The following is a 12925-nucleotide window of genomic DNA, read 5'->3' on the forward strand; positions in this document are numbered from 1 at the left end:
CCATGTACCGGGCCTCGGTACATTGGAGAAAATGAATAGAAGTAACCGAAAAATATTTGGAACGACAACAGTGACTTTGGCTCATTATATGGCAAGTGCAATCAAAATGAATCGCACGCAAGGCACGTTTTATTTTTACGATTTACTTATTTAAATGCTTTTAAGTTACTTGAACAGGAGTACTCTGGAATGGTACATGTCTCTTTACAACTTTTTTATTATTTACAATTTTTTTTTCCAGTCCTTCACTGCAATTAGTAACGTTACAATTAAAAAAAAATTTTTTTTAGGTTGATTAATTTGAATCGTTACACATTTTGGGGAGTTACAAAAAAAACTTTTTTTTTAAGTTGTATTTTTTAAACATTTGATTGCATGATGATCGGCATTCTTATTTATTTCATCTTGTATCTGCAACTTTTCAATTTATTTTGAGATTGTTTGCTTTTATCATTCATTGGGACTTTTGAAGATCTTTTCAACACGTTTTCGTTTCGGGTTTGTTGTTGTTTGAAAAAAGAAAAAAATCAAATTCTGTTATTTCCATTCTGGATTGTGAAACATCTTTGTTTGTTCAATTTTGTTCAATATTTTTCATTATGAGTAGAAATTAGAACCGTAAAATATTTTAACATTATATATTTATTTTGTGCGGCCCGGTAGTCCAGTGGTTAGCACGTGGGCTTCACAGTGCAGAGGTACTGGGTTCGAATCCAGCTCTGGCCTCCCTGTGTGGAGTTTGCATGTTCTCCCCGGGCCTGCGTGGGTTTTCTCCGGGTGCTCCGGTTTCCTCCCACATTCCAAAAAACATGCGTGGCAGGCTGATTGGACACTCTAAATTGTCCCTAGGTGTCAGTGTGAGTGCGAATGGTTGTTCGTCTCTGTGTGCCCTGTGATTGGCTGGCAACCGATTCAGGGTGTCCCCCGCCTACTGCCCGGAGACAGCTGGGATGGGCTCCAGCACCCCCCGCGACCCTTGTGAGGATCAAGCGGTTAGGAAGATAGGAAGATTTATTTTGTGATGAGAGGGAAGAAATGTCATCTGTGCTGTATGTTTCACATATAGCACATTTGACAATAAAGTTGACTCCAATCCAATTTTCTGTAAAATCGATTTGACTTGCATTTATTTATTTATTTATTGATCGCGAATCAACAATTTGGGCCTTGACCACCCGCCAAAGAGGTCAATGTGCGCTACCCGTTGATGAAGTCGATTTCCGGTGTCGTTCTAAAGCCTAAATAAGAGTCCCCGCCCCCGATCACATGAACCGAGGAGGACGGCGTCGTTTCCCCTTGAGCGTTGAAGCCATTCCTCCTTCATCTTCATCCTCTTCCCCTCTTCCCAGCCTCCAATTCCGCCTTGGCTCCATCTAAGCCAGGGAGCTTTCCCCCGCTGAGCCTTTTCCTTCCCATACATCACTCCATCTCATCCCTCTCCCGCCTCCCGTAGTCCTCCTCCGGGCTCGGCATCTCTCCCCTCTCTCTTTGGTGTGTCGGCGAAGGTTGTTAAACATTTTTCTTGCTTCTTAATTGTTTTGACTGCTCCGATTGGCACCCCGATTAGGCCCATTGATTTCCTGGCGCTAAGTGCATTGATTTTTAAATTTCTTATTGATCCTCCGCTCTAAATCACCTGGCACTCTCACTCATAGTCTGGCTGTTGTGCCGTGGCGTGCGGTCACATACGCGGAGGGTGGGGTGGGGGTGGGGGTGGGGGGGGGGGGGTAAGGACCAAGGGAAGACCGCAGCGAAACGGGGAAGATTGAAGGAAGAACGGTGGCACGGAAATCAAAACTGTGGCCATCCTAAAGGCGTCGATTAACTGCAGAGAGAGTCATTTTAAGTGCCGCTTTAACAAAAACGACAAGTGGAGAAATTAGTTTGCCGTTTCGTTGAGAGAGCAAACTTACTCACATTCGCAACTGAAGTGGAAGTACTGGGAAAAAAATAACCAACCACTCAGGTCAGTGGTCGCTCAGTTTACAAGTGACCTCACTTGCGAGACCTACAACTAAATATTAGATGAGGACAACATACTCGAAAATAGATTGGAAAAAAAAACCTCTCTCATGCCGCCCCCCAAATGAAGTTTTCCGTCAAACTCAACATGACGCGAAGAGAGTCGCAACCACTCAACTTTGACTCATCAATCTCCGTTAGCTTAATGCTAACAAACAAAATAATGGGCCCTCGACGTGCTAGCCAAATGAGCATCCACGTTGTGGCATTTTAGCCCTTTTCATGCATGCAGGTGGTGCACACAGACAGACAATATAACAATATTCCCATGCATATATTCTTTATCCTCTGATGGACATGGCTAAAACGTCTATGTGGGAAATGTAATCCCACTTCATCGATGTCGCCCATTTCACAACAGCTGCAGCTGTGACAAAGCGCTTCACAAACGACATAATGATGGGGGTGAAAATTAAAAACGCAAAAACGTACACCATATATTCAATAAGACACTTTTATCGACGCATGCGTTTGCACACTTGAAACATGACTCCGTATGATATACGGAATATCTATTGTCACATTTTGTGGACAGTCAGTCTAATAATGTACCGTCGTTACTTCCAGGAATCAGTCGGGGCACATTTGTGCTGCAAAAAGCTGCCGATTGGGGAAGATTGCGGGGGCGGCTCAATAATTGAGTAATTATGAGAGGGATCGGTGGGGAGTCGCCGGATGGGCTGGGGTTGGCTCATGCGTGTGTGTGTGTGTGGGTGTGGGTGAGGAGGGGGTGCAGACAGCGGGCCGCATTGATGGAACGTGCGTTCATGTGTGCAGCCCTGCAATGAGTCGCTTTATGGCTGAAGTCGGCGTTTTGAGGGATGGACAGATATTGGAAATGTCAGAGATGGAATGCGGTGTTTTGTCTTTGCCTTGTTATTTCACATGCTGTGTGTGTATGTGTGTGTGTGTGTGTGTGCGGGTGTTATTTCTGCCTTATGACTGTGTTAGGTATTGGAGACCCGCTGGACTCCAAGTCTTACTGGTGTTTCTCTGAAGGTTGTGGGCCTAATTGGCTGTATCCTCCTGTGTGTGTGTGTGTGTGTGTGTGTGTGTGTGTCCGTGCACACGCGTGTATGTTTTCATGCATGCATGAGCACCGTAATAGTGTTTGTTGCTGCCGTACGAGCTGTGTGTTGCTATGCAAGTGAAACGTGTGCATGAGCTTGAAACTTTTCGCCCCAGATCTCCAGTACAGTGTACTGTATTTGTTTAGGTTTTTGTTTTTGATGATGAAAAATTTTACACAGTTTACATGAACAGTTTGCATCTCATGATGGCTGTACATCAACAAGCATCGGCTGTTTTGCAGCACCCGTCATTGATTTGTGGATGGTTCTTTTTTAAAATGATATTTTTGTTCGATTTTTATGACGCAATAGCTTCCATGATGAAAAAAAAAACGCTCATAAAAACAAAAATGAAGCATTTTCCCCAAAAACTGAAACTATTAAAAACCAACAAATTCCCTGATGAATCATAAAATTAACTAAATTAAAAAGAAAAAACAAAAAAAATTCAAAACAGAATGAAAAACAAATTCAAAAACTATTCTTCCTCTGGTGCATGCCGTGCTGTTGTTGACCACGGCTCACACCCAGACACTCGCATCCAGATTTGACGTCACACAGAGACACGACAACATGGTCCGTATTCTCTGCACAGTTATTATTATTCTTATTCTTATTTATTCTTATTTTTCTTATTTTATTCAAGTTATTATTCTTGTGGGTTTTTGTTGTTGTTCTTTTGCCTGCTTTTAAAAGCGCGCTATAAGAAGTTAAAATGTGTTTTCGAGCATCTGCGAAAGGGGACGACCATAAAATGCTTTTATCTGCTCTTTCTTTATCGTGAATTCTCACTTACGGGGGCGGGGGTGGGGGAGTCATCGTACCCTCCTCGACAAGCACAAACATGGCTGCCATTGGATTGCGCAGGTGTCCCTAATAATACGCTGCGTGCAAATGTCTCAATAAATGTAACGTTTGTCCCCAGATGTGACGCAAGTGTCATAAGTGCGGGCGTACGTGTTGTCGAGACTTTTCCGCAAGTGTCAAGACCCGCATTTTCCATCCCATGTGATTATTATTATTTTTTTTCCCGCGCTGACCAAATTGCGCAAACCTTTTCCACAAGTCATTTCACGCCCCCCCCCCCAATACCTCCATGGCACAAATGGACTGTGCGTCGAGTGTCCGTGTGTCGCCATTACAATATATACTCTTCGGTGAACAGCCACTTACGATGAGTGCTTTTAAATGGCCCCCGAGATGAGACGGGAGGACAAACAACAAAGCCGTTGGCTTTGCAAGCCCTTTTTCTTCTCCTCTTTCAAGCAGTTGCTGAGGCGCAGCTCTCCTCCGTGCTCGCTGCAACATGAAGACGATACCTTATCCAGTGGGACCCCCCCCCACCACCACACCCCACCCCTCCGCCCCTTCTCCGTTCACGGGGGGGGATAGGGATTGAGCCCAACCGCAAATAGTAAACTTCCATAAATAATGAACGTGATTACAACCGCCAGCGCTAATCGAGTGGCGCCTAGAGACGCAAGTGAAGCGACTCCGAATAAAAAGCCGTCGTTTGGGCGATTGTTGGCGAGCAGCCGTCTGCACGTGGAAAAATTTCTTCCAAAAAGAAGCTTCAAGGTGAATCACTATTCGGTTGAAGTTTACCAGCAGCAAACGAACTCGGCGCAAACCTAAAACAAAAGTCATAACACAATTAAGACCGGCGCAAAACTTGCACGATGCAAACCCCCCCCCCCCCAAAAAAAAAACATAGACGGGCTAACGAGTAGCATCGAAAGTCACGGCGTCATAACTCTTCCAGTAACGGATAATTCAACGGAACACATTTAGCCAGACAACGCAACCGCTCTGCATATTTTCTTTATCCTCTGCAAAGAACGAGCAATATAACAGGACTAATATTAAACCGCCTCCTAAATACATTCAAGAAATGCTACTGCAATGGAAACCCAGTCGGGTTCTGAGCTTTGACACTCAGTGGAGGCCAGAGTTCAAAGAAAACACGGTGAAGCGGCACTTGGTTGTGACGCCGCACACACATGGGATAAGCTGCCAAAAGAAATGAAGTCATCCTCGGCATTTCTAGAATCCATTTTCCCCCCCAAATTATCCGTCTACTTATTAGTAAACAACTTTATTTCTCTACCCTGCTTTTTTTAAAATGCCATTGCTGATTCTGTTTTTAAATGTCTGCCTTGAAGTGTCGCTTTGATTGGCCTCAAGTCTGAAGTGCGATGTCAAAACTCAAGCTGCGCTGCCTCGCTTTCATCCGCCGCTAACAGTCATAATCCCGGAACGCGTCAAGACTCCAAATCGTGCAATAAAACGGCGCGCTGTACATCGTCCCGTGCGGTCCATGATCAATATTTATCGAATCATATGACAAAAGCAGAAACCGCTGCAATCAAGTATGTCTTCATACTCACCAGATTACATTTATGAATGCGTCCAAATCGCTCCGGGCGTGTTTTTGCTCGTCCACATTAGCCGGAACAAGTTTTGCCATGCCGAACAAATCGGAGGATGGCAAAAAAAAATGCTAATGTCGCTTTTCGGGCCCCTGTGAGTTTGAAAATCGGACAAAGAGACGTTCCAATTGCGAATGGAGTTCAAATACAAGCGCTGCTGATTCCATTGAAGGACACTCGACCATCGGGGCTTCGATGACTTTGATTGGAAGCGGCGGTGGGGGGGAGGGGGGGGGGATAAATGCAAGATTTTTTTTTTTTTTGCCCAACGATCAGCATGTGCGAACCCCACTTTCACGATGGACAGTTTTCCCGGCAGAACACGGCCCACGGCTCAGGATAATCTCTCGGGATAATCTCTCCGAGGGAACCCGGGCGACCATCTGGCTTTTGCTGACTTTGATCAGAGGGGTTCAAAACGGCCCAAATTCTGTCCCATGATTGCTCCGTGTGTGTGTGTATTGGGGGCTTGAATGGATTCGATAGGGCACCGGCTCCACACTAACGCATCGCGACGAACTGAAGCACACACACACACGCACACGCTACACCCATAACATTGTCCTCGGGCTCCCGTAACCTTGACCCACTCACGTTCTCTCAACCTCATGCATGCTTCGCCCCCGTTCGTTGAGCGCACTCAATTAAGAGCATTGATGAACGCCGATGCCGCCCCACCCCCCCTCCAACCCCAATTAAAGGGCAGGTTGTTGGGCAGGTGCAATGTGGAGAGAATTGGAGCGAACGCGGCTCGGCGGAGGCTGCGTGATGAATTTCTCTGTCAAAGACAAATTCGAAATAAATCTTTCGTCTCGGACTTCCAGCGCGTGTCGCACTCTGATAATTTCCACAATATCCTCTGCAACCCCCCGGGGGCAGATTTTTTTTTTTTCCTTTCCAATACCCCCCCCCCCCACCACCACCACCCCCTTTGCTCCACTTCTCTGTCTCTTGTTCCTCTCTCCATCCTGTTTGTTTCCATCCTTGTAAAATGCTGCTTGCTTTGCTGAAATACTGCAGTGCTTTATCAGCCCCCCCCCTTTTTTTTTTAGCCCTGCTCCTGGACAAGCAACCCCCCCCCCTTTTAAAAAAAAAAAATATATATTTTTAGTTGTTGTGTAGAACGCTTGCTTGTTGGAGGGCGAGGGTGGGACGCGGCTAAAGGGTGAGGCACGGAGGGAGGGGTCGCAAAGCAGACGTGGGTGCGACATGTAGCCGCGGCGCAGGAGAGGAAATCAATACCTGAAAGGATGAGGAGCACTGGGGTGGATTACCGTCTGGAGGGAGATAGAGGGGCTGTAGATGAGGCCTGGGGGGCAGGTGGGGGGTGGGGGGGTGGCCATGCATCAGTGTATGTGTGTATGTGGAAGAGCAAGCGTATTGTCCAGTCCTGCCCCCCCTTCTCCATCCCCTCTCCCTCATGCACCCCTGACTTGAATCTTGACCCCACCCCCACCCCACCCCCGGCCCTCCTTCCCTCAGCTTACACACACACATATTAACACGCACAAATGGAGTGAATCCACGGACACTTATGGCCGTGGTGCTGATAACCTTACACTATCTGCGCCGGCGAATAATGGCCTGATATTACCAGCGTAAATTAAAGCGCCCCGGTGAGACGGCGTGTGTGTGTGTGTGTGCGTGTGTGTGTGTGTGTGCGCGTGTGTGTGTGCGCGTGTGTTTATGTGCATCTGCCAAGGAACCAGATAATAAATATCTATAATAAATATCATCATTATTGGGACAAGTTATACCCCCACCCCCCTCCCACCCCACCCCACCAATAAGGAAGCCGCTGTGAAAGACGGCATGGGGGGGGGGGGGACTTAGGTGGATATTGGCACTATATCAGCATCGATTATTGAGAGTGCTGACAGAAGGGAGGCAAAGTTAATAAAAACTAATCAAATAAAAACAGGCGAGGAGTACAGAAAGAACACGGGGGGGGGGGGGGGGGGTTGGGGCTTTAGCCGGGATCAAATACTTGTAAAGGGGCGAGAAGGCGTACGTAGGATGTATCAGCATTATTTGTTAGGGATGTGTGTCTCCAGCAAGCAACTCGGCGTGATCTTATTACGCGGCCAAACGTTCGATATATTAAGGCTACGATCAAGGGGGGGGGGGGGGGGGATGTTTCGCGTACAGATGGCAACATTTGTGTCAACAAGACACTATTGTTCTACTACTCAGGGTCCAAGTTTTTTTATCCATGATTTGACGATTGCTAACTTAGCGGCAGTGTCAAAGCCATAGAGTCAATTTGGGGGGGGGGGGGGGGGGGGGGCGAGCTGTTTCTTGCCATGAACGGTAGAAGATTATCGTTAAACTAAACCTAAAACAAAAAGAATGACACATGTACTGTATTTAACAACAACATAGTTGAGCCTTTACGCAGCTAGCATAAGGCTAATGCTGCCATATCCAATGCTAAGCATCGATGTGGCGCCATTAGAACCCTTTCGGAAAATCCATCTTTGAAATAAATACGTGGATGGACAATGTCCATTTCTCAATATCGAGAACACAGAGTACGGTCTTGTCAACGGTGCCATCTTGGGATATTTTCTCAGTTGAGTCTCCGCAAGTATCCGACCGATACGTCCGCGGTTTCGCTAGCACAAGAGAACAGCGTCCAGCTATTCCGTGAGTTCTCAGTCCACGTTTACTTTCAATTGGAACCCGACTTGGGCCGCAACTGGTGACGTTTCCCCGAGACCACAAGCACGTAAGAACGGATTTATTGGGAAATGGCCGTCATAACAGTACTCATAAGTACTGTTATGACAGTACTCATAAGTACTGTTATGACATGTAAGTACATAAGTATATGTAACTTACATGACTGTAAGCCACTAGAGTTCTAGGCCAGAAGTGCCCCGCTGCAATATGATCGGCAGCTGCATTCAGCCCCCCCACCCCCCCACAATTCTTCAAATACGCCGAGGGTTCATGCGCGTCTATCAGAAGCGCGCAAAGTTGATAAAAGGTCATGTATCATATTCATATCATCTTGACAAACGTATACATCGTGCCGCGACATATTGCATCTTTCAGGGAGTGGGGAGGCGTGAGTGGGGTTGCGTGGGCCGGGGGAGCGTGGGGGTGTCGTCCATTGTAGTGGGGACCCTCGCTAAGCCCCCCCCCCCCCCCCACCTCTCAGCTATCGATTGACGAGCGGCGGCGTTATTGATGAGTGAGAATTTAATTCAGCTGCCTCGTTTGTCACCGCGACACGACAGTTTAACGACGCCGCCGTGACGTGAGCGAGCCGGGGTGAGCGCGCCTCTGACACGTGATGACGACGACGATGCCGATTTGAGCGTTGCACAAGCTTTTGTAAGCTTTTGTTAAATTGTTAATTATTATCATTTTATATTCATACATTATATTCTTTTATGTTAGTTACCTTAATTATACTCTGTTTAGTACGTCCTGAAATATTCTTAGGTTGCTTACATGTGATTGGAGAAGAAAAACAGGAAGGCGGGTCGTTACCGGAAGGGGGAGTGTTGGTTGGAGCGTTAGCGGGGAGCGGTTGACAAGAGAAAAAAATAAAAAGAGAAAGAGCTGTGTTCAAACGAAGTCGTCCTCTCCTTTTTGCCCATTCTAAACGTAGAGCAATCCATCTAAAACCTGCGAACCCCTCAACTTACACTTTCATGCGCACTCGGATACAAGCGGGACCGGAGAGCGCCTCGCCATGTGACTTTCACGCAAGGGCCTGTTTATGACTAATGTATGGCCGGAGGACTCTTCAACCTTCTTCTGATTGTATAAATATTTCATGCCACCCTCTGACCCCGCAGCACAGGCAGCGCAAACGTCAGGCGAGGCGGCGAGCAAATTGCCCTCCACGAATATATTTGTTTGTTTTTTTTTTTTTTTTGGGCGTCGTATAACACAAGAAAGCCACTTAACAAGCCAACGTTTGCTCGAGGAGGACATGCGGAGAACGACTGCAGAATCATAATTTCACTTTTATATTAGCTTTCCAGGTTCTGACTGGAAAACAATGTCCAGCAGCTCGCTATAAACAAGGAATCACATGTGGTAACATAAATAACTAAAGAAGTTTGTGATGTGCGTGTGTGTGTGTGTATATATACTGTATATATCTAATTTCGTTATAAAATTAAATAAATATAATAATAAATATAAATATAAAATAAATCAAAAAAATAAATATAATAATAAATAAAATAAATACATAAAATTTAACATTTTCGAAATGATAAAAAATGTTGGGAAAATACATATTTATGAAATGCATATACAAATTTCTACTAATAAAAGCTAAATATATGGATATCATATTTTTAGACACTTGGGATTGTTGTTTCATTTTTAAAAAATGTGGGGAAAAATGTTTTTTTTTTAATGACTGATTTAACAGATGAATGTAAAACACAGCAATCGGTTTTCAGAGTAATGTTTATCAATGTGGTGTTAAATATTGCAATTAAAAGTACAACAAAAAGCAAGGACAGTTACATTGTACTTCACACGTCATATTTGTAAAACGAGGTATTAAAAATATTTAAAAGGTTTTTTGAGGTCTGGTGATCAGTAAAATGACAGAATTTTTTTTTTTGCATTTAGTATTTAGTTCATGTCCACCCTGTCACAGTGAAGTGTCCATTGACATAAAAACCAATATTCAAACTATGTTTCTGAAAAAATCCGCAGTTGGCGACGGTCCAGTATTTTCTCATGAGATGCTAACATTCGCTAAACTTGTCCACGCTGTCAGAAAACTCACATATTTTGCTATTTGCAGCTGCAACGTCTGCTCCAAGTAAATCTATTTTTAAAAAATGTGAGGCACCTTGACAGATATTAATTTCTACCAACTAATAAACAGGAGGAATCTCAACTTTTTGGAGTGGAAGGGGCGCCTGTCAAAAGCGCCTGATGGTGATCTCGATTCCAATACAAATAAATCCTTCACGCAGAGTGAAATCTGTCAAATATATCGACAGAACACCAAACGCACTCCTTTCTGCTTACTTGAATCATTTATTTTGCGTGAAATCAAGCAATAACACAAATGTGGAGAGACGAGTCAGTGCTTTCAAATCCCAATGCCTGTGATTCGGGGATGCTGTACGTATGCTTCCACCTCCTTTTTTTTTTTTTCAGTAATCATCCATAATCGCTGAATTACCATCATCACATCCATTACCGTATATGAAAGATATGATGGCATATTTGCGGTGGCTTTTGGAGCAGAGCTTGCATGGTGTTAAGATGGATGCTTGCTTGGGGTGCGGAGAGGGGAGGTGGGCAAGTGGTGGGAGGTGAGGGGGGGGTGGGTTGTCGTTCCCCAATGACAGCGGCCCAGCAGGCGTTGTTGGTCTGTCTCTCGGTCTTCGGGCCCTTGGGTCTTCCAGGTCCTCGGGAGAGCAGAAACCTCTGTCGGGGTAAGAAAAGCTTTGGGGGCCCCTATTGGCAGCGAGAAACCAATCTGGCCAACATCAAAGCGCACGGTTCGGTGTATTTCCAACAATCCTGCCCAGACCAGCTTCTGTGTCAAGGGCAAAGCAAAATCTCACATTAAGTCCTCCTGGCCAGTAGATGGCGCTCTACAGCGGCAGTTCGACCCATTGGTGAATCATTCTTTTCATCAGAAAGAAAGGTCTTTGCTCACAATTGTTGTCAGCGTGTTAAATGAAATGTGATATATCCAAAGTAGTGCTCAGTGAGTACTCAAGAGTGAATACTTGGGACTAATATTGGCCTGAAAAAGTGGGATTAAACCAAAATAATAACTCCCTCCCCTTTCTCCAATGCATTTGGAGTAGGCGTCCATTCTATTTTTGCGCTTCGCAGTCGCTATCCCCGATGCCACTGTTATAGGTGGCTCCAACTACCCTGAACAGGATATAGAAAATGGAAGAATGCTTTATAGACGAATAGGGCCTTTTTATTTGAACCCGAGGGGATCCTTCGCAGTGTCCCGCTACAAAGCACCACGCACCTGTCACCCCTTCCGCCATTTATTTACATTCAACAAAAAGTCAAATGTGGCAAAAATGTTACCTCCCCCAAACTCAAAGGTGTAGCTGAATGCTGGAAAGGTTACCTCCCCATCTGCTTCCATGCTGTCTTGCCCCCCCCCCCAACACACACACACACACACCACAAATCTGACGCACCCTCCCTCCATCGCTGCCTCACACGCACGCACAAGCGCACTACATTCTCCAAGAAATAATTGCTTTTGTCTGGAAGGAGTGCACGGGGGAGGGAGAGAAAGGGGGCGCGCGCACTCCCCCTGTGGAGGGAAAAAAGGGGGTCTTTGAAGGACAACCAGTCACTTCTGCCTCCCTCTTTTCTCCCCACCCCACCCGCCCCCTCGTTCTCATTGGATGTCATCTGTCATACATGACGCTCGGGGAGAGCGGCCATCGAGCCCGCTTGTCCACTGCGGGACATTTTTCTTCATTAAGGCCGCTTTAGCTCGCAGCACATCCGCAGCAGCCCCGATGAGCAAATCCGGAGAGCCCTCGCTCTCCTTTTTATACCGTCCTGCTCGGCGATAATTCCATGAAAAGCGGCCGATAATCGCCCCGCGGCGTTTAAAGTCAAAACCGGAGGCCTGCAGGAAGGACAGGATCGGAGTGGACGGGCAGCCGGGCAGGCAGGCAGCACATGCTGGCTCATTCCTATCGATTACACCCCCCCCCCCAACCCCCCGTATTGACTGCCATGTTTAAAGTATAGATTTTTCTATTTAAAAATCTATATGGACAATAATCTGGCGTGTAAGCGCCCGGCGTTGACTGATGCCGGCCGGTAATTGACGGCGTGTAAGGTGGCAGGCGAGGGAACGAGGAGGAGGCTGCTGATGCAAGGGAAGACGTTTCGGGTGGTGACCTCCATCAAGGAAGAACCCCATGCATGCAATTTTTTTTTTCATAGGGTCAGACTGACAAGGATTATTTTTTTTAAAGCCAATGCCAAGGTTTGGCAGGATAAAATTCCCATCACCGACGAATCGGCTGATTTATCAAAAGATATATCATCAATAAAATATCTTCTTAATTGGTCTGTTAACGCTTACTACGCTAATTGGTCTGTTAACGCCCCAAATTCTGCCAATTTTTGTTTATTTTTAAACAGCAAAAATCTTTTTTTTTTCTAAACTTCTTGCGCATCATATTGCCAGCAAAATTTTAGAGAAATGTGATAAAAATGTAGCAGCTGAGGTACTGTAATGCCCTCACATTTGGGCAAGGGGAGCCGCAGTGGCTTTCATCCCTCTATTAAACAGGACAAACAGTTAAATACACAAATTTAAAATCAGAACACCTGCGTGGAGCTGCTGTTGGCCACAACTCACATCCAGATTCTCACACGCTGACAAACCGGCCCATCGGGTCCTGGTCTTACTCACTAAGC

General features: G+C 45.8%; 1 protein-coding gene across 1 annotated transcript in view; it reads left to right on the forward strand.

Annotated features, from left to right (window-relative positions):
- The window catches only part of pou2f2a (POU class 2 homeobox 2a), a 78637-nt gene that overhangs the window by 10481 nt on the left and 55231 nt on the right, over positions 1-12925 (forward strand). The gene's annotated exons all lie outside the window — the stretch shown is intronic.

Source organism: Hippocampus zosterae, chromosome 5 (genome assembly GCF_025434085.1).
Source record: "Hippocampus zosterae strain Florida chromosome 5, ASM2543408v3, whole genome shotgun sequence".
NCBI lineage: Eukaryota > Metazoa > Chordata > Actinopteri > Syngnathiformes > Syngnathidae > Hippocampus > Hippocampus zosterae.